Genomic DNA, 25759 nt, shown 5'->3' with positions numbered 1-25759 from the left:
AATACTGCGTGTCGTTTTCATATAATGTTTCAATGACTGTAAAAGTCGTGTGTATATTTCGTGTCGGTCAAACGTTCGTTTGGACTGTGGGAAGAGCAAGGCAGAGCAGAATTACCGTGCGTTTTGCGGCTGCCTACAGTTTGGTCCTCCGGGCCGGGTGCAACTATTCGAATATTTTCCAGCACAAAAGTTATGTGCTTTAATTTGCACGTACCGCGAAGTACGAGTATCCAGTTATAGTGGCTTTCTGTGCGATTCTCCGAGATTAGCATACGCTCCGCATTTCTCTCAAGCATCAGCAGTGACAGACGTCCGCACTAGAGCTCTCCAAAGTACAAACACGGCGAGAATCGTGTTGTGAAGTGCATCACAAGCAAACAGACGTCGTAACACAGCCAAGCAATTCCGACAACACGACACCCGTGCATCAGTGAGCGCCGTCCGTCGCCGTCTCCGCCAGCAGCTGCAGCCCAGTGAGTGCTCTACGGCTACCGTCGTCCTACTCTGTGAGCAGCCTGGCTGCATTCCCTTAACCTATTATCCTTTGTGCTAATCTCCTGAATCATTGATCCTGTCGAGAAATGAAATTTAATTAAGAAAAGAGCAGTAATCAAGTCACGAGTGACTAGACTCTCCACATCTGTTAATAGCTTTCATGAAGAATCCAATCTCAACGACATTAGGATAAGGCAGTCACTGATAAATACAAGTAAAAATGAATACAACGACATTAAAACTTAGTTAGAGATTAACGATGGAGAAGAATCTCATGATACAGGCAGGGAGTCATGTTAAGACTTTTTCTGGGTTTGGAATCAAAGATAGCGACACTGCCCCAGTCAAATGTTGTCTTACCACCTAAGTCTGCTAGTTCATGCAGTGCACGTGAAATATAAGGCTCCCAGCAATTTCATTACCAAAATTCAACGGTAACATAGCAGAATTCATGCATTTCTCCGATACCTTTAAGGCACTTGTTATTAGCAATGAAGCCTTAACTGGTGTCCAGCGATATTATTATTTATTGTCATTTGTATATTGTGAACCTCGTAAGCTGGTTGGAAACTTACTGGTTACAGAAAGTAACTTTAAGATTGCGTGGGATCTGATCGTTCAAAGGTATAACAATCCCAAGTCAGTTGTTGATTTGCATGTAAAAGAACTTCTGAATCTGCTCAACGTCAAAGTTGAATCTGTTAAGGGCTTATAGATGTTAATTAATCAGCTAATGAGAAATCTGAATGATATTGAGGTAATGCATGTCGGCAGACCAATGCATGAAATATTGCTCTCACACATTTTGTTGGATCACATTAGTGTGACTCTGAGGAAACAGTGGGAATGTAAAACAGCTGACACCACATTTCCTCGTCTGAAAGATCTTGTGGCATTTCTAGAGACCAGCTGTCAAACGTTAGAGCTCATTCATCGAGACACAATGCTGACCCAGTCCCAGCAGCCGGCCGCGAAGCGTACTAGGGCAGAAGGGTACAGTTCTGGACGTACATTTCCCGCGACTGCTCCCGACTGTGCGTTCTGCAGCTCAACGCATGAGCTAAGTAGGTGTCCTAAGTTCAAAGAGAGCGACATTGCCAGCAGAATACACTTCGTGAACAGACAATAGCTTTGTTTCAGCTGTCTGGGCTCGAATCATAGGCAGAAGGAATGCCGTGCTGGCAACTGCCGCATTTGTAACAAGCACCACAACACATTATTTCACAAGGAACAAGCCAGTAATAGTGACAGTAGAAACCAAGAAACAGATGTACAACAACGGCACATATACTGCACAGTGAAAGCAGACCACCAACGTGCAGAAGAATTATTATTTACTGCACTCGTAAACATCGCCAACAAAACTGGGAAGGTGTACAAATGCAGGGCACTTGTTGACAGTGCCTCACAAATGAACATTATGTCTAGGAGCTTAGCAGATCGGATGGGTCTATAGTTCAGTTTGCCAATAAGTGGTCTCGGCGACGTTCAAACGGTACATTCGTCGCACGTTTGCAGTCTGTGCGTTCCCTCAAGGGTTGCTGACTACGGCATACATGCTGTCTGTGCATTACTGCCGCGTATTACAGGGGCACTCCCAACAGCATCCCTTGAAACCTCCACCTGACAGCTTCCTAAGCACTTAAGGTTAGCTGGAGGTCGCATGGCAGTGATAAAAGTGGTAGTGCGACCTCCAGATCAGATGTGAAGAAACGCAGATCAGCAAATCGTAAGTAATTACTATTTTTTCAAAAAATCGTGAAGTGAACTGTTTGATAATCTATAACTAACAAAAATGTATCGTTATAGATCTCACTGATGATGCCTTAGAACAGGAGAAGGCGGAACGCGTATGAGATAAATAAAGTAACTAGCAACAGGAAAAGGCAATTTTATTTACAAAACAAGAAACTGAATAAGTACAACATAGCCGACCAATCCCCAAGAAAAGCAAACTGAATTCACTTCATACCTTTCTGGGCGAGGAACAGTTGTTAAGGGTGGGCTGCAGATTGAAACAATCAAAAGTGTCTTACAGTCAGAACTACCCCATGATTCTTCCTCCTAAGCATCATGTCACTAAATTAATAGCCATGTTTGTTGCATGCAGGATCTCAGCTGCTGTTAGCAAGCCTCAGACGAAGGTACTGGATACCCAATGGAAGATCTGTACTCAGACAAGTAATCCACAAGTGCCTTCCTTGCTACCGCTTGAAGGCAACCACTGCAACACAGCTCATGGGACAACTTTCTTCGGTGCATGTAAAGGAAAGAAAACATTTCCTTAATTGTGGTGTTGACTATGGAGAGCCACTACAAGTAAATAATGGAGGAAAGAGAAGCAAAACTAGGACAAAGGTCTATATTGCTTTGTTCGTTTGCATGGCAACAAAGGCAGTAACCATCGAGCTTGTCCTCCCAAGCTTTCATTGCTGCTCTTCGAGGATTCGTTTCATGATGAGGCGTTTCCACAAACGTGTACAATGACAATGGGAAGACGTTTGAGGCTGCGAGGAATGACCTGAGTGAACTACATAAACTGTTTAGCTGTCAGTTTCACACAACCCAAATCCACAACTATGCATCGCAGAATGGTATACACTGGCATTTTATCCCTCCTCATGTCCCGCACTTTGGTGGTCTGTGGGATTGAGGCATAAAATCCATCAAGACACATTTAAAGAGAGTCGTGGGAACAAAGTGCTGGCATTTGAAGAATTACGCACAACATGAAGCATGTTTGAAGTCCCGATCCATTACACAGCTTCCTGACAACCCAGATGAATTCTCACACCTTACTCCATGCCATTTTCTTATTGGTGAATCCTTAACAACTATCCCAGAGCCAGGCTTGCTTTCAGAGCCATCATCCAGGTTATCAAGATGACAGCTCATCCAGCAGTGCAATCAGCACAACTGCAAACGGTAGTCAAAGGACTAGCTATCACAACTACAACAGAGAACTAAATGGTCATCAACAAAGGACAATCTACAGCCAGGTACATTGGTTCTCCTGTAGGAAGACAATTTGTCACACCTCGTGTGGCAGTCTGGGGTCATTGTTGGTACACATCCTGGTTCTGATGGTATGGTACGAGTTGTTTCAGTGCGCATAGCAATGGGGACTTATAAATGACCACTGTCGAAGATCTGTGTGGTTCCACAGGAAACAGACTCTAGTGCACATACATTGTGTGATCAAAAGTATCCGGACAGCCCTAAAAACATACGTTTTTCATATAAAGTGCATTGCGCTGCCACCTACTGCCAGGTACTCCATATCAGCGACCTCAATAGTCATTAGAGGTCGTGAGAGAGCAAGCAGAACGGGGCGCTCCGCGAAACTCACTGATTTCGAACGCGGTCAGGTGATTGGGTGTCACTTGTGTCATACGTCTGTACGCGAGATTTCCACACTCCTAAACATTCCTGGGTTACTGTTTCCGATGTGATAGTGAAGTGGAAACGTGATGGGACACATACAGCACAATAACGTAAAGGCCGACCTCGTCTGTTGACTGACAGAGACCACCGACAGTTGAAGAGGATCGTAATGTGTAATAGGCAGACATGCATCCAGACCATCACACAGGAATTCCAAACTGCATCAGGATCCACTGCAAATACTATGACAGTTAGGCGGGAGGTGAGAAAACAGATTTCATGGTTGAGCGGCTGCTCATAAGCCACACATCACGCCGGTAAATGCCAACGACTCCTCGCTTGGTGTAAGGAGCGTACACATTGGACGAGTGAACAGTGGAAAAACGTTGTGTGGAGTAACGAATCACGGTACACAATGTGGTGCTCGGATGACAAGGTGTGGGTATGGCGAATGCCCGGTGAACGTCATCTGCCAGCGTGTGTAGTGCCAAGAGTAAAATTCGGACAGTGGTGTTATGGTGAGGTCGTGTTTTTTTTTCATGGGGGGGGGAGGTGGGGGGGACGGCTTCCACTCCTTGTTGTTTTGCGTGGTACTACCACAGCACAGGCCTACATTGATGTTTTAAGCACTTTCTTGCTTCCCATTGATGAAGAACTGTTCAGGGATGGCGACTGCATCTATCACCACGATCGAGAACCTTTTCATAATGCGCGGCCTGTGGCTGAGTGGTTACACTACAGTAACATCCCTGTAATGGACTGGCCTTCACAGAGTTCTGACCTGAATCCTATAGAACACCTCTGGGATGTTTTGGATCTCCGACTTCGTGCTAGGCCTCACCGACCGACATCGATACCTCTCCCAAGTGCAGCACTCCGTGAAGAATGGGCTGCCATTCCCCAAGAAACCTTCCAGCACCTGATTGACGTATGCCTGCAAGAGTGGAAGCTGTCATCAAGGCTAAGGGTTGGCCAACACCATATAGAATTCCAGCATTACAGATGGAGGGCGCCATGAACTGTAAGTCATTTTCAGGCAGGTTTCCGGATACTTTTGATCACATAGCGGAACTATTAAATTACTAACTGAAGTGTTTCCTTTGTTTACAGTGGACACGATTTCTTCAATCATTGTATTTCCTTGTTTGTTTGGTGTAACTTGTGCTGCGCGTGATTATTTGTATTTGTGTAATTTATATAAATTATGTGAGCGGAATGTTCTGTATTGGTGCAACGTGGCACATGGGCGCAGCAGCGACCGGACACTCACTGCAGGTAAGAATTTTTACTGCCCAGCCGTCCACACAATGCACGGCCAGAAGTGGCCAGGACCAGACGGGCCATGACCGCCATGCAGCGTGCACGTATCTGTAACTGTGCCTCACTATGTAGTTTCTAAATGCAGTCCACTTTTACCAATCATGTACTTTCATCTGCAACCGCCTTTCCTTTGCAACGAGTGTATGCATTCGTTTGGACTGTGGAAAGAGCGAGGCAGCGCGGAATTACCGCGCGTTTTGCGGTTGCTTACACCAAGAGACCTCAAGACCAGAGTGAGATGGAGCTCCATTGTACATCAAGGAGTTGAGCCCACAGCACCTCTCTTCCACAGAGCAGCAATCACATGTTGGCGAAGCATATCATAGTAATGTGTGCCGCACACACTGCATGTCCTTGGTCCTTCAGAGAAAAATGGACCAATCATAAACTGCGCCATGAAACCAAACCACGCAGTGACATGTTCACTATGTAGGGGAATTTCATGGACGTTCCTTGGCGGTGGCAATCCCCAAATGCGATAGTGCGGAGTGTTCACTGCCTCACTGAGTGTAAACTGTGCTTCATCACTACACGAGATGTTCCAAGGCCACAAATCGTCAACCTCAATCTATACAAGAAACGTAAGGCTACGGCCTGAGTGCAGTGTGGCGGGGTGCACGCAGAACACCCGATGACATCAGAACGCGAGCCGAATCAGTAATGTCCTGAGCCCAGCGCTGTGAAGTAGCGTTCTGAAGTGCCATTACGAGCAGAACGTCACGCTCGCTCCTTTAGCTCTGCAGTCTTTCCCACACTATGTAACATAAACTATTGGGTAAAAATCTTTGGTTTTTACGCTGTGTATAGCTTTACATCTCAGCTTCATGGTGAAGTGGCCATCATCTCGATAACAGACATACTTAATGTGTTATTGGCTTTTAAGTAAAAAGATGAATGAAACTCGAAAAGTTTTCCAATGAAAAACCGGGGTCATTGTGATTTTGCATTTGTTTCATGTTAAACCATATGCTGCTGCGAATGAAATTTAGCTAAGATGTTGCATTTCCCTTTAGACTTGAGAGGAGATCTCAATATGTCTCTAATCTCGAGAAATTGCGATATATGTACCACATTCACTTCAGACCGCACTTGCAAGAGAATGATGTATCCATAACATACCTCATATTTCCTAAACTGTTCAAGATATCGAAGCGAGATTTTGGCAAATGATACCAAACAACAAGGAGAGTATTTTTCCATATGGTTAAAACACTTTATTATCTACGTCGATATAGCCGATGCAATAGTTTTTTTTAAGCCTGTAATGTAATTTTTAAAAAGTCGCTGGTAGCTAGCGAAAAGAGAATTTGTTAGTTTAAAAATAAACATGAAATTTCTGCTCTTATGTTACAGCAAACCGACACAATGATGTTTTCTGCAAGGTATTGACATCTCTGGTCGCCTTTTGCTTGTTTAATAAGACACTCTGCTTCAAGATTCTGTCACAATAGCTATTGCAAGGTAAGTTTGTGGATTTATACTGTGTTTCGGCAGAAGAAGCACAATTAAACCAGTCAGCAAGAGAAACGTAGCCATTACTCATAATAGACGATACTTCTTCAAATGAGAAATGTTTAATGATTCAGACAAAATAAATCTCCAATTTTGTTGCAGTTTTGGTGGAATCCTGTAACTCATCGTATTTTTAGCAGTGAATGATGACTGGAATGGACCTCCCTGTTCTACATCTGAGAAATATGAAAATAATTTGCAACAAGTAGTGTACCATAGTTTTGTTACCATTCCCATTCATAGTGAAATGGTGAATTTCTTCATCGTATGTAATTGTCTTTTAATGTGTTAAAGGTGGATTATATATATTTACAATCTGCTTTACCCTTAACGAGGAGTCTCAACCGGTTCTTAAAATAAACTATTGTGTTTTCGTAATCTTGTTATCCACAGATAAACATGCATCAAATATGTTTTTTCTAATAGAACTATGCTGCATTTTTGCTGCAGAGTAGAGCTGATCCAGTAAAACTCTGTCATAACTTTGAAGCTGTGAACACATTGACGACTTGCAGAACGTCGCTTCGCCACCTATCCATCAATGTCAATATCACTGATGAATTAAAAGATATTTGTAGTAAGAAGATTCTGTCTCTCACTCTATAAAGGTATTGGAACGGAAAGATAGTACACTGTCCGCTATACTTTTTCTAGCCATAACTTTCATTTTTAATGATACACTGGGTTACAGGATTCCCCTGGAATTGTAATAGAATTTGCGATTCATTTTCATCTGACTTTTTAAACATTTTTTCTTCAGAAGTGTCATCAGTGACGACTTCCGAGTGACGCATGCAGTATATTCATCTAGATGCCATGTTAAAATTTGCTTCTTTCGCCAAACTAAAACAGAAATTGAATAACTTAATGATTATTGGCGTAAACGGAACGATAGTTTAGTATCAAGCTACACAGTGAGTGTACAATTTATTTACCAAATTGTTTCTTTAAAACCGCAAGAACAAAGCTGTGCCATAGCTTTTACACAGGCAGACGAAGATTAGAGTTTGATGCATTGCCGTCCGTTTTGATACTGAAGGGTATGCTTTTCTGAAAGTTGATTTATTCATTGTACGGAAAGTTCCAAGTACTCCAGTGATATAGAGAGAATTGTTTGGCAAGTTTAATACATTGTGAGAGTTCGCCATTAGACCCCCATAAATTCTATGAATGGACGAGAATGTCTGTGTCTACAATTGATTACGTTCTGAAAAAGATCGATGTACAGTTGAGAGTACCATGCACCAATTTCCATTCAACTATATCGCCAGAGGAAAAACTCATACTTACCTTTATATAAGTAAAAGTCAGTTCAACAACTTTTTGCTTTTTACAATTTATTTTAAATGACAACAGCATTACACAATTTAAACAATTGCATCCAAAATCACTAGTTGCAAGAAATTTGCGTGACATGTTTCAGAACTAATTTTGTCAGAACAAAATGACTTGCCTTCAGTATTAAGCATCATTGTTATTTCACTCTATATCCTCCTTCCAATCGAACTATTTTTATACTGAGAATGAATACGTTGCTAAATTAATGGCGCTTCTTGTACCGCTGTTATAATTTCTTGAAAACACATGGCTCGCCGCTCGCTGCAAAGTCGAGAAACACCATGTGATCTGCGTTGCACGCGCAAGCTCCGCTGCCCGCTGTTACTGCAAGCTTCACGCGCCTCCCGGAACGGTTGCCGCCAGGACACTTCCATATCGTCAAATAGGTTTGTGTCGTACGCTGTGGAGGGAACAGCGTTCAAAGCTGCCCGTCCCGCTCCACTCCGGCCACGGCGCGACAGCAAAGTCTACTCGGATGTCTGCGTCATATGGTAACATTTGGTGAGTGAAACGACGTTTGTACGGATATTATTTCACAACTGTTTGCAACATTTTTCGAACAGTTGACGATGGAACGTTCAGCTGGCGTGACAAAGCTCGTGCAATACTTGAAGATCGCACATTGCGTCCAGCGTTCGCCGCCATGGCAACAGTAACTTCTTCAACAATTTGTGGCGCCATTGGCCGTCGGTCTCTCCCGGAAGCAAATCCCAAATTGCCAGTTCATTCGAACTTCCGAATTATGGTCGTCATCTCCGATACAGAAAAAGGTTCAAATGGTTCAAATGGGTCTGATCACTATGGGACTTAACTTCTGAGGTCATCAGTTCCCTAGAACTTAGAGCTACTTAATACTAACTAATCTAAGGACATCACACACATCCATGCCCGAGGCAGGATTCGAACCTGCGACCGTAGCGGTCGCGCGGTTCCAGACTGTAGCGCCTAGAACCGCTCGGCCACGCCGGCCGGCTCAGAAATAGGACCCCTTTGTATTACTTTAATGAGTCCACACACGCGGAGTGCAGCAGCAATATTGCTGAGGTGTTGGTAAAACAGCCGTCCGAGGGAAGCCCTGCCTATCTTGTCTAGACTTAAGTTGGCTCTCTGCACTGTTATGCACACCCATTCGTGTATTTCAACCCTACGTCACCATCCTAGGACCGCAGCCTAACGGCAAGTCTTCAGACTAACACTGCTAACAACGCAAATGCCGGCCGGAGTGGCCGTGCGGTTCTAGGCGCTACAGTCTGGAACCGGGCGACCGCTACGGTCGCAGGTTCGAATCCTGCCTCGGGCATGGATGTGTGTGATGTCCTTAGGTTAGTTAGGTTTAAGTAGTTCTAAGTTCTAGGCGACTGATGACCTTAGAAGTAAAGTCGCATAGTGCTCAGAGCCATTTAAAAAAAAATCCTGCAGCGCACACTGTGAACCTCATCCCTATAAAGTTGAGTACCCGTAATGTAAACAGTTTTCCGTCTACACTGGCTCAAGTAGTGAAAGCTTAACTACAAACACCTGTAGTTTACAGAGAGAAATTTCGGGTATGCGCAGTGAAATTGCTGCTGTGAAGAAACAGGTAGCTAAGTAAGGGAAAAAAATTAATCTTTTGAAACCGATAATTGCCAGATTCAAATCAAGCTTTGATGCAAAAATGTATGGTATGAGCTAGGAATGTGTATCCTTCATATGCAAGAAATTTAGGAGAGAAAGTGACAAAAGATCTGGAGACATAATTACAATAACTCTTTCCGATGTTGTCTGTCTAGATTAGAAGCTCGGCAGTTATAGCATGAAGCTTCTCTTTCAGACCACGTTAAACATGCAGGATACAACAATGTATGAGCAAAGTGTTTTGACACGTGATCTATAACAATTGAATAGTATGTTTTCGAGAAGTGACAACCCCGGAGCCGGCAGATATGGCCGAGGGTTCTAGGCGCTTCAGTCTGGAACCGCGTGACCGCTGCGGTCGCAGGTTCGAATCCTGCCTCGGGCATGGATGTGTGACGTCCTTAGGTTAGTTAGGTTTAAGTAGTTCTAAGTTCTAGGGGACTGATGAGCCCAGATGTTAAGTTAGTGCTCAGAGCCATTTTGCCAAAGCACATCCAAATGTTTTATACAAGAATTTTTAATATATTGCCCATAATGTGGGAACACAAAAAATAAATTTCATTCACTATGAGTTGTTTAGTGTGTGATTCCAACACTTGGTATACCTCATTCTCGTAACAGTTCTCAGGACTGTAAAAACAAACTTCTAGTCAATAATCACAGAAAGTTGCTCGCCAGGACGTACTTGTCGAATTTCTGAGTGTAGCCAAGTGTCAATCCCAGGGACTTTCTCTCAAGAGTTTCTGTGAGTGAAGGTCTAAGTTAAAATACTTTGTCACACTTTTACATATCAAAGTATTTGGCCGCGGGGTGCCGCGTTGTCTGAGCCGTGTTGTCACGGTCCGCGCGGTTCCACCCCCGTTGGAGGTTCGAGTCCTCCCTCGGGCATGGGTGTGTGTGTCGTCCTTATCGAAAGTTAGTTAAAGTTAGATTAAATACTGTGTATGCTTAGGGAGCTATGACCTCAGCAGTTTGGTCCCATAAGACCTTACCACAAATTTCCTTTCCAAAGTATTTCATTGAAAATCCTTCGGTCTGCATTGTCGTGTCACCTTATAAAATACCCAAAGTGATAAAATACTAAAATATCCGAAACTTTTGCCGTATTGCCATCTGAACACCTATGTTTCAGATAACGTTAAACAGCACGTAGAATAGCCGAAGAAATCCATTTGACAACGAAAATGAAGACTCGGTTCTCTACGTTTTCCTGGTGAGACACAATTTTGATTGGTTCAATGATAAATATTCTGAGCGCCGACTAGTTAAAGGCTGTGTTAAAAGATACTGGTTTCCCTCTCTCACTCTCAATTCACATGTTTAACCAATCATAAAATTAGTTGTATTTGGTGCTATAATACTATGTCCTGTTCCCTTCCTCTCTCCGTCTACGTTCATGTGCTGGCCAAAAAGGCCGGACCGCTGTAAGCCCAGTCATGTTTCTTACTCCCATTCTAAGTCATTTACATTAACCCACGGTACCTTTTTTATATTTCGTTAAATATATGGATTTTTGTAGAGAGCTGACTCCGGTGGCTGTGTCTCACAAATATTCACAGACATTTCAAACTTTTCTGTGCCCAATCCACTATTTCAGATTTTATGTTAAAGACACTTGCATTTCTACGAATTCTGACTGCTTGCAGTTTTGTCCACAATAGGAGTCCTTCTGGGACTGTATCAAAATGGCAGGCATCCCCAGACCACACACAGCTTACTAAAAACAGTCTCCGTTGTCCCTGCACAGCCTAAGGATACAACCACCACTGCAACGTTTAGTGTGTCCGGTTCCAAGTTGGCTTTTCTCAATGCACTGTCCAATCTCATCGTCTGGGGAATTGCGAGCAGCGCACTAGACCTTTTGCGAATTCTGCTGGGGCTGTTTCCCCTGTCAGTCTATGACTCACGGCACATCTCATCACCTACAGCCAAGTGCAAAATGCTCTCATATTTATGTGTGTGTACAATTCAATACAGGAAATTTTAATTTACGTAGTTAAGTACTGGCAATCACTGGTGCTGATACTCACTTCATTTATTAGTGGGGATTAATTTATACCAATTTAATTTCGGTTTTTGCATCAATCATGGGGCAGGTTGGGGAAAACGAGCACGTATTATCACCCCATCCTGCTCTGCTTTAATGGATGCCGATATATTTGCAGTCAGAATTCATTACAGCGTCTTTACATCAAAGAAATTTGTCCTAACGTGGCACTGGGATTATGTGCTCACACGGGGCACTGTTTGTTTGGAGGAGGATAGCAATTCTCCAAGGGTGCACATCATCATTCATTATAGTACTTACAAATCTAATAAGCCATCACACACTCACTGTTCATAAATAAAGTATGAACCTCATTTATGAAACATATCAGATCCACCTAGTTACGAGCTCACAACTCATTCATCCTTCTTTAAAATAAGCATTACTATTTCTAGTCTAGGGTTGACTCACATTCCGAAATGGTATGATCAAACATTAACTAAATAGTAATACAGAACTGTAGGAGTCAAACATTTTATCACAGACGTGTTCTTCATACAAGGCCATATGTAAAGAAGTTAAAATGACAGAATTTTGCAGACATATCAGTGGAATTAATATGTTTTATAATTAAGATCTACAGGTCAGTTCTGTTATACAAGAATGTATTAAATTGTCCCTGAAAGAAAACCATAATCATAACTGCTAACGTTAGTTTTTTGGTGCAGTTGTATGAACAAAGACGAATTAATGTCACCTCCTTCCTGGATGGTGTCACAAGATAATCAAAATTGAGTGATCAGTGTCTTTCTCTCGACCATGGCTGTAAATCGTGATTAGTTTTCACTTTATAAGCGGTCAACGGCCCCCTCTCAGTCGACAAAAATTACACGCTATTCACAAAGTCCTACATTAAAGTCAAAAGTACACTGATCAGCCATAACATCATGACCACCCATCTACTATCGATATAAACCCGTCCAGAAGATAGCAGCGACGCCTAGAGAGGAATGACTGCTAGTCAGACAAATGCTCAGTGTATGTAGCACCAGTGAGCATGCTGTCTGTGTGGAGAATGGGGAAAGCCTGATCTACCTGAGTTTGATTGATCGCAGATTGTGATGGCCCGGATACTCTGCAAATCACATTGAAGTGACTGGCAGAGGGTTCATCGAACCACCTTCACAATTCTCTATTATTCCAATCTCGTATAGCGCGCGGAAAGAACGAGCACCTATATCTTTCCGTACGAGCTCTGATTTCCCTTATTTTATCGTGGCGATCGTTTGTCCCTATGTAGGTTGGTGTCAACAAAATATTTTCCCAGACGGAGGAGAAAGTTCGTGATTGGAGTTTCGTGAGAAGATTCGGTCGCAACGAAAAACGCGTTTGTTTTAATGATGTCCAGCCCAAATCCTGTATCATTTCAGTGGCACTCTCTCCCATATTTCGCGATAATACAAAACGGGCTGCCCTTCTTTGAACTTTTTCGATATACTCCGTCAGTCCTGTCTGGTAAGGATCCCACACCGCGCAGCAGTATTCTAAAAGAGGACGGACAAGCGTTGTGTAGGCAGGCTCCTCACGGAGGCGGTGCGGTGGATGTGGCTGGCTCTTGTGGCGGAACTGATGCAGCAGCGGTTGTGCATTAATGAGCCGCTGGACTGCCGTCATCAGCTGCGACATTTGGTGGTTCTGAAACTGAATAAGCTGCATTATATGAAAGCCAGCAGCAGCCAGAGACGTAGGCACAGGTGATGTAGGAGGAGGTTTAGAGGCCATTTTAATTAGAGGAGCGCCGCAACAAAGTAATTACACACACTTAGCGGAAGCGTTGCGGCTAGTCTGCAATGAAGAATATAATTAGTAGCAATGGGCCTGTGTAAGAGAAAAGAGAAATACTAGTGAGGCGCTGTGACGGAGCAGCGAAGAGCGAGGGCAGCGTTGGTTCTGTAATCCTCGTCGCCAGATGTTGTGTCGGCTACTGTGGGAGTCAGCACCGACCTGGACAAGGAAAGAGAGAAGCTGCGATGGCCGGTGGCTGTAATCCAAAATCATATGTGCAAAACACTTTCTAGTTAATAGAAAGCCTTATTTCTACTAAGCAAGCACTCCGTCTTTGGGCCACGAATGGCCTACCGGGATCATCCGACCGCCGTGTCATCCTCAGAGGAGGATGCGGATAGGAGGGGCATGGGGTCAGCACACCGCTCTCCCGGTCGTTACGATGGCATTCTTGACCGAAGCCGCTACTATTCGGTCGAGTAGCTCCTCAATTGGCATCACGAGGCTGAGTTCACCCAGAAAAATGGCAACAGCACATGGCGGCTGGATGGTCACCCATATAAGTGCCGGCCACGCCCAACAGCGCTTAACTTCGGTGATCTCACGTGAACGGGTGTATCCGCTGCGGCAAGGCCGTTGCCCTTTATTTCTATTAAGGGAAGAAAGAATAGTTAACTTCCTGTGGTTTCCGTGCCTCCCACACGCAGTTACATTGACAATCTATTACTAATCTCAGAATTCCAGCTAAGTGGTGTCTTCCTATTATTCAGTACTGATGCTCTCGAAGTCTGCGACCGAAATGGAGCCGACCAGCGATGGGCGGCCGGTTAATCCGTACCGACAGGGGGTGCTGAACTATCATTCTGGAGGTGTGGCACTTCCAGCTCTTTCCACTGGCGCACGCATCAGAATGTCCTTGATTCCGCTGCTTTAGGACTGGACATAAGTTTGATCACACAAATAGGTATTAGTTTGGATGGTTCATAAGATGCATCTAAGAAATGATTTCTGTCTACCATCTCCTTGAAATACTCTATGGTGTCCTGCCACCTCGAATCTGCATTATTTTTGATCTTCAGTATCCTCAGATTTACGAGATCTTGTTTTGACTTCGAGCAGTATTTATGTAAGAAAGAAGGTTTGAATTCTTCGTAAGTTTTACACTCTCCTGCAGTCACTGTAAGTCTCGCTGATGCTTTTTCTCTAAAGTGTGCTCAGACAATATTAATCTACAGAACATGTGCCCACAATATCGGTAAAGCCTCTTGGAAGCGTTAAATCAAATCTTCAGGTATAAGCGGTTCAGTATATCCGGAAACAGTGACATTTTTCGGCAGATATAGACTGTTTTCTGAATTCTTCTTTATCTATCGTGTACGATAATGTTTCTACGGCTGCGATGGTGATTACCCATGGGATTGAACGTGACAGTACTCTCATGATGTGACGTAAGCTGACTGTATGCCATCTTACTTCTTCTTCCTCTCAATCTTTCTCTTCTACGCTTTGGTTTGTTACATTCCGTCTTTCGTTACTGCTAGAGTTTTTGCTGCTCTCTTTCTCTTTCATCAGCACATCTAACGTTTCTCTAGTGCTTTGATTACTGTGGGTGAACGTTTCTTTAAACTGTACCAAATCTCTAATCTTTTCATGTTTGTGTAAGCTTAATGGTACTGTCCTATCAAATGAGGTTTCAATGCATGTCGACAAATGCTTGACGGTGGTGGTTAATATTTTGACTTGTTCAGTTACTTTTCCTAACTCAATTACTTTTCCTAACTTATTCTTCTGTGCATCAACGTTCTATGTGTTGGTACCTGTGTCTTGTCTTAAAGCACCTGTTTCCCTTTTGTGTTCTGCATCAACGTATCGATTTTCGTATTTTAGTCTTGTGCCTTCTCATCTACTTTCTTTGTGAGCTCTTTCTTTACCTTGGTAACCTGCCTATCAATCTTTTTTGTCTAACTATGTAAGTTGCTCTTATCATCTTTTTACATAATCGTCAATTTTCTTGCCCGCGGCCACAATTTGTTCATCAATCTTTTTATTCAGATTCTGGAGCTGCTTCTTATTCTCCAAATTTTGTGTCCCTCTTCTCCTCGCTTTTCTTGATCGCGTGTGATTTTTTCGTCGCTTTTCTCTAACATTTTCTCACTTTTCTTAGACTGCTCTTCCATTTCATGAATGACGCGTCATTTTTCTTGAACTGTCCAGTTAGAAAACTCTGCAACTTGGCTGCTGCCAGCAGCTGAGGTGTTGGCTCATGAGCGGCATCACTCTGTGCTGCATCCTCGTGTTCTGTTAGTTCGGAAGTCTCTGCTATGTGTGAAAGTTCCCTATCGTCTTCTCTTCTAAGCTCAACTTCTGAAATTTCATCATGAGCCTGGACCTGACTTTGTTCGTTCCCTGCATTCGTTTGATTTTGTGACGCTCTGTCCCACGGCTCGCTAAAATCTGCCTGCTGGGTACTTTCCCGCTGCACCTCCATGTCCAACCTCTGTCTACTGTTTCTGAATTAAGTGACAGCTCACGCTCTCTACATCGCTCATTCTTGTTAAACTTCTAGCTAATGCCTTTGTAGATTTCGGCATACCCTAACAAAATCTCTACATTCAGATACACCAAACGTTTGAAAAAACCCAACGAATCTCGAAAAACCTTCTCAAATCTCATGTACGCACTGTAATTCAGTGCCCTCCTAACACAAAACGCGCCAATGACACAAAAAAGCAAGTAAAAGTTCAAAGATGATATTCAGCTGGACAATGATAGACATATACCAACCCCTCCCCCTTACCCAAACTAAACACATGTAATGGTTAAGCACCAGCAACTTAAGGATAACATGGCTCAGTTAATTTAATAATTATTGAGATGGAAAATAACAGATTCTTCTTCAGAATTGAAGTTTAAATTGGAAAATTTTGTCTAACTGCGGCATCTGGAAGTCACAAGTAAATGTATCCTGAACAGAGTTGCCAAACTGTAAGTTTTCAGCATATTGGTGGTGGAGGATTAAAAATGTGAATCTTTAACTGGACATACTAAAGTGGCCCTGTATATCTGACATGATTAAATCGCTGTCCTCCAAAGCAATGACTAAGAAATTTGTTATCTACGAAAATAAACAAGGATTTCATTTAACTCAGTTCATCACATAAAAATGAACAAGAAATTGTTTAACAATCGTTGACGATGATAAGTTAATGCCTTGGCAAACCTAGATATGGGGTCTGGGATGTGATTCAAATGAACCTGTATCTGGATGAAGCATTAACATTCACGGAAATCGTACTACGACTGCTGAAGGTTTATACATAAACATGGAAAGTTCTACAGATGAGTATGCATTTGCATCTGTGGTCAGAGTTGAAAGCATGTTGAATCCCTAACTGCAAGTCATAAAGGGGAGATTGAAATTACTAAACATCGTAAAATATGACTGGACTTTTCCCATAGTTTGCCTCGCAGTTACTACTGGATCTCACCATACTCATAACCTGCAGGTGGCGGCTGAAGTGGCTCTCTATCAGCAACTTGCATCCAAGTTCAAGCTCCGCCGGATAAGAGCCTCTCGCTGACAAAGTGAAGTCTGCCCGATGTGGCACCTGGCTGAAGAGAAACCTCTGCAGTCTTCTTCTGACAAAAAACAGTTGGTTCTCTGCGTTTTTCTGACTATATATAATTTTGATTGGCTGAATGGTAAATATTCCGAGAGCCGACAGCCGGTTCTCTGCGTTTTTCTAACTATGTATAATTTTGATTGTCTGAATGGTTAATATTCCGAGAGCAGACCGAGGTGTGTTAAAAGACGCTGATTTCCTTCCCATACTTTTATTTCGAGTGGATAACCACTTACAAAATTCCTTGTGTTTGGACTACTAAATTGTGTCCTGCCCTCTCCCTCTCTCTACGTTTGTGAGCTGACCAATAAGGGCGGATCTCTGTAAACACAGTCGTGTTTCTTACTTAACACTTGTAAGTTATCTACATTAACCGATGGTAGCTGTTTACACATTTCACTAAATGTACTGTTTCCTGTGGGGGCCTGAACGCAGTGGCTGTGTCTCACGATCTTCACAGGGTTTCCCTACCACTCTTTGAGACATTAGCTTAAAGACAAGTGTATTTCGACGAATTCTGGTTGCTTGCAGTTATATCCACCATAGTTCTTCCGGGACTCTGTCAAAATGACATGCATCCCCAGACCACACACAGCTTACTAAAAACAGTCTCCGTTGCCCCTGCACAGCCTAGAGATACAATCTCCATTGTGATTTTTAGTGCGTCCAGTGCCAAGTCGGCTTTCCTCACATCACTGTCCAGTCTGACCACCCAGGAAGGTTCCTCACAAACCTGCGAGCCGAACAGTGGACCTTCCGCAAATTCTGCTCCTCTTTCCCCCATACCGGTTTATGACCCACGGCGCGTCGTGTCGCCTACAGCCAAGTGCAAGATGCTTTTATAGAAGCTTCTTATTTACGTGTGCATGCAGTTCAACATAGGAAATTGTAATCAACATAGTTAAGTACTGACACACATTTCATTTATTTATGAGGATTAATTTATTCCGATTTGATTTTTCTTTTTAAGCGTTCTATTTTAGAGGAATCAGTCAACATATTTCCTACGCATATCTCGTTAAAAGAGCAAATTAGAGAGATTCGAGCTCACCATGCGTTACTGGAACAGGAAAGGGGGAAAGTGACAATGGTATTCAAAGTACCCTCCACTAAACACCGTAAGATGACTTGCGGAATATTGATGTAGACGTAGATGTATTGTGGAGTCCATAGGTTAAGAATGTAATTCTATGATAAGGACTTCGTCTATAGTTCACTATCTTGGCAGTCATTACTCTTACCTTTGTGTTATTTATTATCACATGCATTCCGAAACATATTACGTACTGGGAAATTAAAAACTATATAAGAACATACAGAGCACATACTACCTGATAAAACACAATAGTAACACATTATGACAATAGAATACAAATACAGTTCATCTTCATTATTGATGAAGAAAAACGAAAATAACAGTGTAAATAAACTGATTTGTTCTGAAATGATATTGTTATATTACCCTCTTGTTAAAATGTAGCTTCCAAAATTCAGAGATTACACAGTATGTACATATGGGACTATGGGCTGATATAGAGCCTTTGTTACGGTACAGTAAAGGCAAAGGGTTCTGTGGTTGCGGTAGTGGGCAACACAGGTCACAGACAGCTCGAAAACAGTTACAACCTTCATTTATTTCTCTATAGTTTATTGCAGAAGTCTGGTGCTCATTGGCGACGAGCGGTGAGTGGTGAGCTACGAACCAACGGCCACAGTGCGCGAAGTGTCGATGAGAAGTAGCCAGCAGTTGCCTTCCTCAACTCGGCTCGACTGCGGGGCAGCCTTGTGAGGCTAGCATTCCTGGGTGGCCGTGTTGTGATAGGTCAGCTGTTAGCGAGGTGGTTCCGCCAGGCCGGATCATTGGCAAGGCATGCTGGATGACTATCTCATCGTATGGCACACGCTCGGTATAATGGTCGCTGGGAACGCCTCAGTTCGACCCTCGACCCATCGGTGCTGCGGTTGGACCCCAGGCAAGCGGTTCTGTCAGGATGGCGGTTCAGTCATAGCGGCATCATGGCGGACGTCCACACTATAGGGGACGCTGACTTGATGATTCGATGACACGATAACTCCTGGCTTGGCCTGCACTAATTATACACGCCAGGACGAGCTTGTTGTTGAACGAACCCTACAGGTGTCCTGTACATCACTTCTTGCAACGTTGTCAAAGCGTCCCGGGTTATGGTAACACCGCCGATCATTGCCCAAAAGGTCGTACTACAGTACTGAGACAGTGAGAACGCTACCCCAGCTGATTATGGCATGCTGCGTGATTACGACAATAGGCCCTTGCATTGGCTCGCGCCACTACTGTACAAAATCTCTCCGTAGAAATGGGTTCTCTTAAATATGTGAAGGTTATAGTCCCTTGAAATGTTACTTTGACAATTTAAGTACATGCTTTCATTGAATTACATTCCTTTCGCAAACTACTTAACGCCTAGCTTTTAAACATAAGCTTGTGTATTCCATCAGATCATTTACTTAAGCTGTTAACTCCGATTGTAAATTACTTTCTTTAAGTTTAGCGTTCCAAGTTTTATCCTCCATCAATAGATTTGTAATCATGCTGGCGCTGGATGCAAAGGTAATCTAGTGTTAAAGTCATACCTACCCAAATGGATTTTAATTTCTACAATACTCCACTATCAAAATATTTGTACATGGTTCGTGGTCTACCACTATACATTTTGTAACAACCAGTTACAATGACATTAAATACCCAGACATTTAAAGAATTAAATTAGTCTTGGTACATATAGTGCTGTTGTGGTGGTGGTGGTGGTGGTAGTTTTAGCTCCGAAGACTTTCTTTATACAGCTGTCTGCTAAACTATATTCTGTGTAGACCTACGTATCTCCATTTCTGCATAACTACTGCAATCTACATCGATTTGAACTTACTAACTGTAATAAAGCGTAGGTCTCCCTCTACAGATGTTAACCTTCAAACTTCCCTCCATTAACAAGCTGATGATTCCTTGATGCCTTAGGATGTGTCCTGCCAACCGAGCCCTCCTTTTGGTCAAGTTGTACCATAAATTTATTTCCTCGCCAATTTATAGAGGATCACAATTCATAAGTTTCTATCCCCTTCTTTTCTGAAATATTCATCATTCATGTTTTACTTCCGTAGAAGGTTACACAACAGCCAAATACCTTCGGAAAAATTTCCTGACACTTAAATTTATATTCCGTGCTAATAAATTTCTCATTTTCAAAAACGTTTTTGTTGCTATTGCCATTCTGTATTTTATATTTCCTCTACTTCGGCCATCGTCAGTTATTTTGTTGTCCAAATTGCAGTTAGTTCCTGAAATCACATGATTTAATTCGGCTACTTTCCATTACCCTTATTTTATTTCTGTTAATGTTCATCCAGTAATCCCTTTTGAAGTCATTCCCGTTCCATTCAACTGATTTTACCGTTTGTGACAGGATTACACTGTCATCGGCAAACATCGAAGTTTTTACTTTTTTTCTTTGAATTTTATTGTCTTTCTAAATTTCCCTTTTGTCTTTTTTACCGCATGCTCAGTATACGTGGTGAATAACATCGGGGATAGGCTACAACGTTTTATTATTGCCGTCTCAATTATTGCTTCCTTTTCACGTCCTACGACTCATAACTTTTGTCTACCTTCTGTACAGTTTATAGATATCCTTTCGCTCCCAGTACCAGGTAGTACCTGTCAGTGATACGTTTTCATCAAATGCCCATTTATCTTCAATAAGCAATTTTTATTGGTTAATTCCACTGTTAACAAAACGTTCATAACGGGTGGCAGGGACAAAGAATCCAGTGACATTTTTTTAAGTGCTTTATCTGAAAACTACCTTGAGCAGTTAAACAGAGAACCGACTCGTGGCGATAACATATTAGACCTTAAGGTGGCAAGCAGACCCGAACTACTTTAAACAGTTAACGCAGAACAGGGAATCAGCGATCATAAAGCGGTTACTGCATCGATGATTTCAGCCGTAAATAGAAATATTAAAAAAGGTAGGAAGATTTTCCTGTTTAGCAAAAGTGACAAAAAGCAGATTTCAGAGTACCTGATGGCTCAACACAAAAGTTTTGTCTCAAGTACAGATAGTGTTGAGGATCAGTGGACAAAGTTCAAAACCATCGTACAATATGTGTTAGATGAGTATGTGCCAAGCAAGATCGTAAGAGATGGAAAAGAGCCACCGTGGTACAACAACCGAGTTAGAAAACTGCTGCGGAAGCAAAGGGAACTTCACAGCAAACATAAACATAACCAAAGCCTTGCAGACAAACAAAAATTACCGCGAAGCGAAATGTAGTGTGAGGAGGGCTATGCGAGAGGCGTTCAATGAATTCGAAAGTAAAGTTCTATGTACTGACTTGGCAGAAAATCCTAAGAAATTTTGGTCTTATGTCAAAGCGGTATGTGGATCAAAACAAAATGTCCAGACACTCTGTAACCAAAATGGTACTGAAACACAGAGGATGACAGACTAAAGGCCGAAATACTAAATGTCTTTTTCCAAAGCTGTTTCACAGAGGAAAACTGCTCTGTAGTTCCTTCTCTAGATTGTCGCACAGATGACAAAATGTAGATATCGAAATAGACGACAGAGGGATAGAGAAACAATTAAAATCGCTCAAAAGAGGAAGGGCCGCTGGACCTGATGGGATACCAGTTCGATTTTACACACAGTGCGCGAAGGAACTTGCCCCCCTTCTTGCAGCGGTGTACCGTAGGTCTCTAGAAGAGCGTAGCGTTCCAAAGGATTGGAAAAGGGTACAGGTCATCCCCGTCTTCAAGAAGGGACGTCGAACAGATGTACAGAACTATAGACCTATATCTCTAACGTCTATCAGTTATAGAATTTTGGAACACTTACTATGTTCTAGTATAATGACTTTTCTGGAGACTAGAAATCTACTCTGTAGGAATCAGCATGGGTTTCGAAAAAGACGATCGTGTGAAACCCAGCTCACGCTATTTGTCCACAAGACTCAGGGGGCCATAGACGCAGTGTTTCTTGACTTCCGCAAGGCGTTCGATACAGTTCCCCACAGTCGTTTAATGAACAAAGTAAGAGCATATGGACTATCAGACCAATTGTGTGATTGGATTGAAGAGTTCCTAGACAACAGAACGCAGCATGTCATTCTCAATGGAGAGAAGTCTTCCGAAGTAAGAGTGATTTCAGGTGTGCCGCGGGGGAGTGTCGTAGGACCGTTGTTATTCACAATAGACATAAATGACCTTGTGGATGACATCGGAAGTTCACTGAGGCTTTTTCCAGGATGATGCTGTGATATATCGAGAGGTTGTAACTATGGAAAATTATAGTGAAATGCAGGAGGATCTGCAGCGTATTGACGCATGGTGCAGGGAACGGCAATTGAATCTCAATGTAGACAAGTGTAATGTGCTGCGAATACATAGAAAGAAAGATCTCTTATCATTTAGCTACAATATAGCAGGTCAGCAACGGGAAGCAGTTAATTCCATAAATTAACAATACGAGACTGAAATAGAAGGGAGAACCGATAGAGGTACTTCAAAAATGGCTCTGAGCACTATGGGACTTAACATCTGTGGTCATCAGTCCCCTAGAACTCAGAACTACTTAAACCTAACTAACCTAAGGACATCACACACATCCATGCCCGAGGCAGGATTCGAACCTGCGACCGTAGCAGCCTCGAGGTTCCGGACTGAGCGCCTAGACCGCTAGACCACCGCGGCCGGCGATAGAGGTACTCAAGGTACCCTCCGCCAGACACCGTTAGGTGGCTTGCGGAGTATGAATGTAGATGTAGACATGGATACTTTCATGGCTTCTGGATAATACCAGACAGCTTCTTGTTCCTCTCTAAAATTTTAGTGTACATTACTTTTTCACTTTCTTCAGCTGCGGCGTCATTTGTACAGATTTGTTGTCAAACTGTAACAGATGAAGTAGCAATTGATGCACAATAAATAGCTAATTAATCGTACTTCCGCGCATCTCTAGGTCTAAGCAAACACATACACAAAATTTGAAACACATGTGCTCCTCTGTACTGAAACCACACAAAATATGTAACATGTTTTCTTCTGTCCAATACTTTCGTAAAGAAACGTTCACCACGATTTTGATGTTTCATATGTGCGAGGTGTGAATAGCAGCAGTAATACAAGGGAGATTTTGGAGCCAAACCCTCATGCCACATTTCACCAGGACAATTCCCGACCACTTGTATTGAAGACTACCACTGCTTTTTTGATCCGCACGTTCTCCTGACTTGTACCTCACCGAACACGCATAGGTGATGGTCCTATACCAACCACTATTGACGTATGAGGACCCGCATACGAACTGCGTGGAAAGAGATTCCCCAGGAACATTTTTAGGTGTTTGTGATGCGTTTCACGTTGTTTAGGGACCCTTGTTGTGGCGACTAAGGACATCACTCTACACAAAATTCCTGTAGTCAGTGGCCTACAGCTGTGAGTAAGAGAGAGTGTAAACCACCACACGGGGTGGCACAGTATCCCCAAAACGTAGGCTTGTCACTGGTAATTTTTTATCCTCTTGAATTATCCAACTGTATAAATAAATAAACTGGTTTTAGTTTCACTCTCTCTAATTGTCAGGCGTTTACCAACAGTGTACTTCTGGCATAAAACTCTGGATTCTGGGCGCATATACATGGGCTGTGTTTCAACTACTCCTGAAAGAACTGATCAAAACATTAATTAATCAAGCCGTTGATTGATCGTGGTGAGGTGTAGCATCGTTGATTAAGATGTCATGTTAGGCTTCAGGAAACGCGTATGGAGTACGGGGCACCGGCTTTTAATCTATCTGCAGGGAGAAAACCCCTGAAATAAGTAATGATAAAGCGACATTTTTCTTTTTTTCGTTTTGAAGCTCACTTCTTTGTAAGTCTTTCACACATCGCCAGTGCAGTCACTTTCTGCTAGGTGACGTGAAGACTAACGAAAATATGTTGGTTTTGTTACTGTAAAGCTTTGGGAATGAACAGCGTGCCCAAATATAAGGAGTTTGTGGTGACATGTTATTTCGCTGCAAAATATCCGCGTACAGAATTCTCTCAACAGCAGCTTCCTGCATGTGAACCATGACGCTTGACATTTTGTTAGAAAATTGCGACATCATATATGATGAACATGGCGCAGGATTCCACCAATATCTATTATAAGCTAACAACAGAAAAGCAGAGGAAATTCGGGTCTAGTTATTTTAGCGAATTACTCTTGGAGAATGAACAGGAGTGGCTTTAATGGAAAGGTCAAATGAAAAGGCTCAATCATCACAGTACACTAGCATGTTACATGAATAGACAAAAGGCTTTTGACAGCAGACATTTAGTTTAAGAACACAATTTTTAATCGCACTGTGCTCAACACTTCCGCTTAAAATAGTCGATCAATCTGCGTACTATTGTTGATATATTTTGAATTATTTAAGTGTGATGACAATCCAAATGCTGAAAATATCTCAGACACGTACTATAGCTAATACAAAGTAATGGTTAACCCAAATAGAGATCGACTTTTTATAAACACTGTTATGTGAGTCAGCGATGGTCACTGTCGCAATTAATTCTACCCAGTTGTCTGACTGATTGATTCCTGTGTGCTGGTTTACTCCTTCAGTGTGTCTAAGGACCAAATACAGTGGCCTTAAGTGTGTCCACCTCGTCACCTTATATGTTGTAACACAATGCACAACACATACCTTCTACTAATCAATAAAACAATATCGCACAGGACATCCGTGCTATAGATTTCCAAGTCAAAGATTATATTTGAAAATCTTATTCTTATTCGCGTTTGCTTCCCTTCTTCTTCACTGGATTTCTGAAACGGTATTCAGTATTTAAAGTGATCAAAACAGCGTAGATATGGCCCGGCAGCGACCTCTCTTGTGAGACTGAATGTTTAGTGTTACGCCAAGCTCACCCTGCGACGAGTCATCAGACAAAGCAGAAAAGTGAAAGCAAGTGGCAACATCTATCGCCAACGTCAAAGGTTGTGATATCTACACATCTACATCTACATCTACATCTATACTCCGCGAGCCACCTTACGGTGTGTGGCGGAGGGTACTTATTGTACCACTATCTGATCCCCCCTTCCCTGTTCCATTCACGAATTGTGCGTGGGAAGAACGACTGCTTGTAAGTCTCCGTATTTGCTCTAATTTCTCGGATCTTTTCGTTGTGATCATTACGCGAGATATATGTGGGCGGTAGTAATATGTTGCCCATCTCTTCCCGGAATGTGCTCTCTCGTAATTTCGATAATAAACCTCTCCGTATTGCGTAACGCCTTTCTTGAAGTGTCCGCCACTGGAGCTTGTTCAGCATCTCCGTAACGCTCTCGCGCTGACTAAATGTCCCCATGACGAATCGCGCTGCTTTTCGCTGGATCATGTCTATCTCTTCTATTAATCCAACCTGGTAAGGGTCCCATACTGATGAGCAATACTCAAGAATCGGACGAACAAGCGTTTTGTAAGCTACTTCTTTCGTCGATGAGTCACATTTTCTTAGAATTCTTCCTATGAATCTCAACCTGGCGCCTGCTTTTCCCACTATTTGTTTTATGTGATCATTCCACTTCAGATCGCTCCGGATAGTAACTCCTAAGTATTTTACGGTCGTTACCGCTTCCAATGATTTACCACCTATGGCATAATCGTACTGGAAT

The sequence above is a fragment of the Schistocerca piceifrons genome, chromosome X (genome assembly GCF_021461385.2).
Source record: "Schistocerca piceifrons isolate TAMUIC-IGC-003096 chromosome X, iqSchPice1.1, whole genome shotgun sequence".
NCBI lineage: Eukaryota > Metazoa > Arthropoda > Insecta > Orthoptera > Acrididae > Schistocerca > Schistocerca piceifrons.
Note: the sequence above shows the minus strand (reverse complement) of the source record.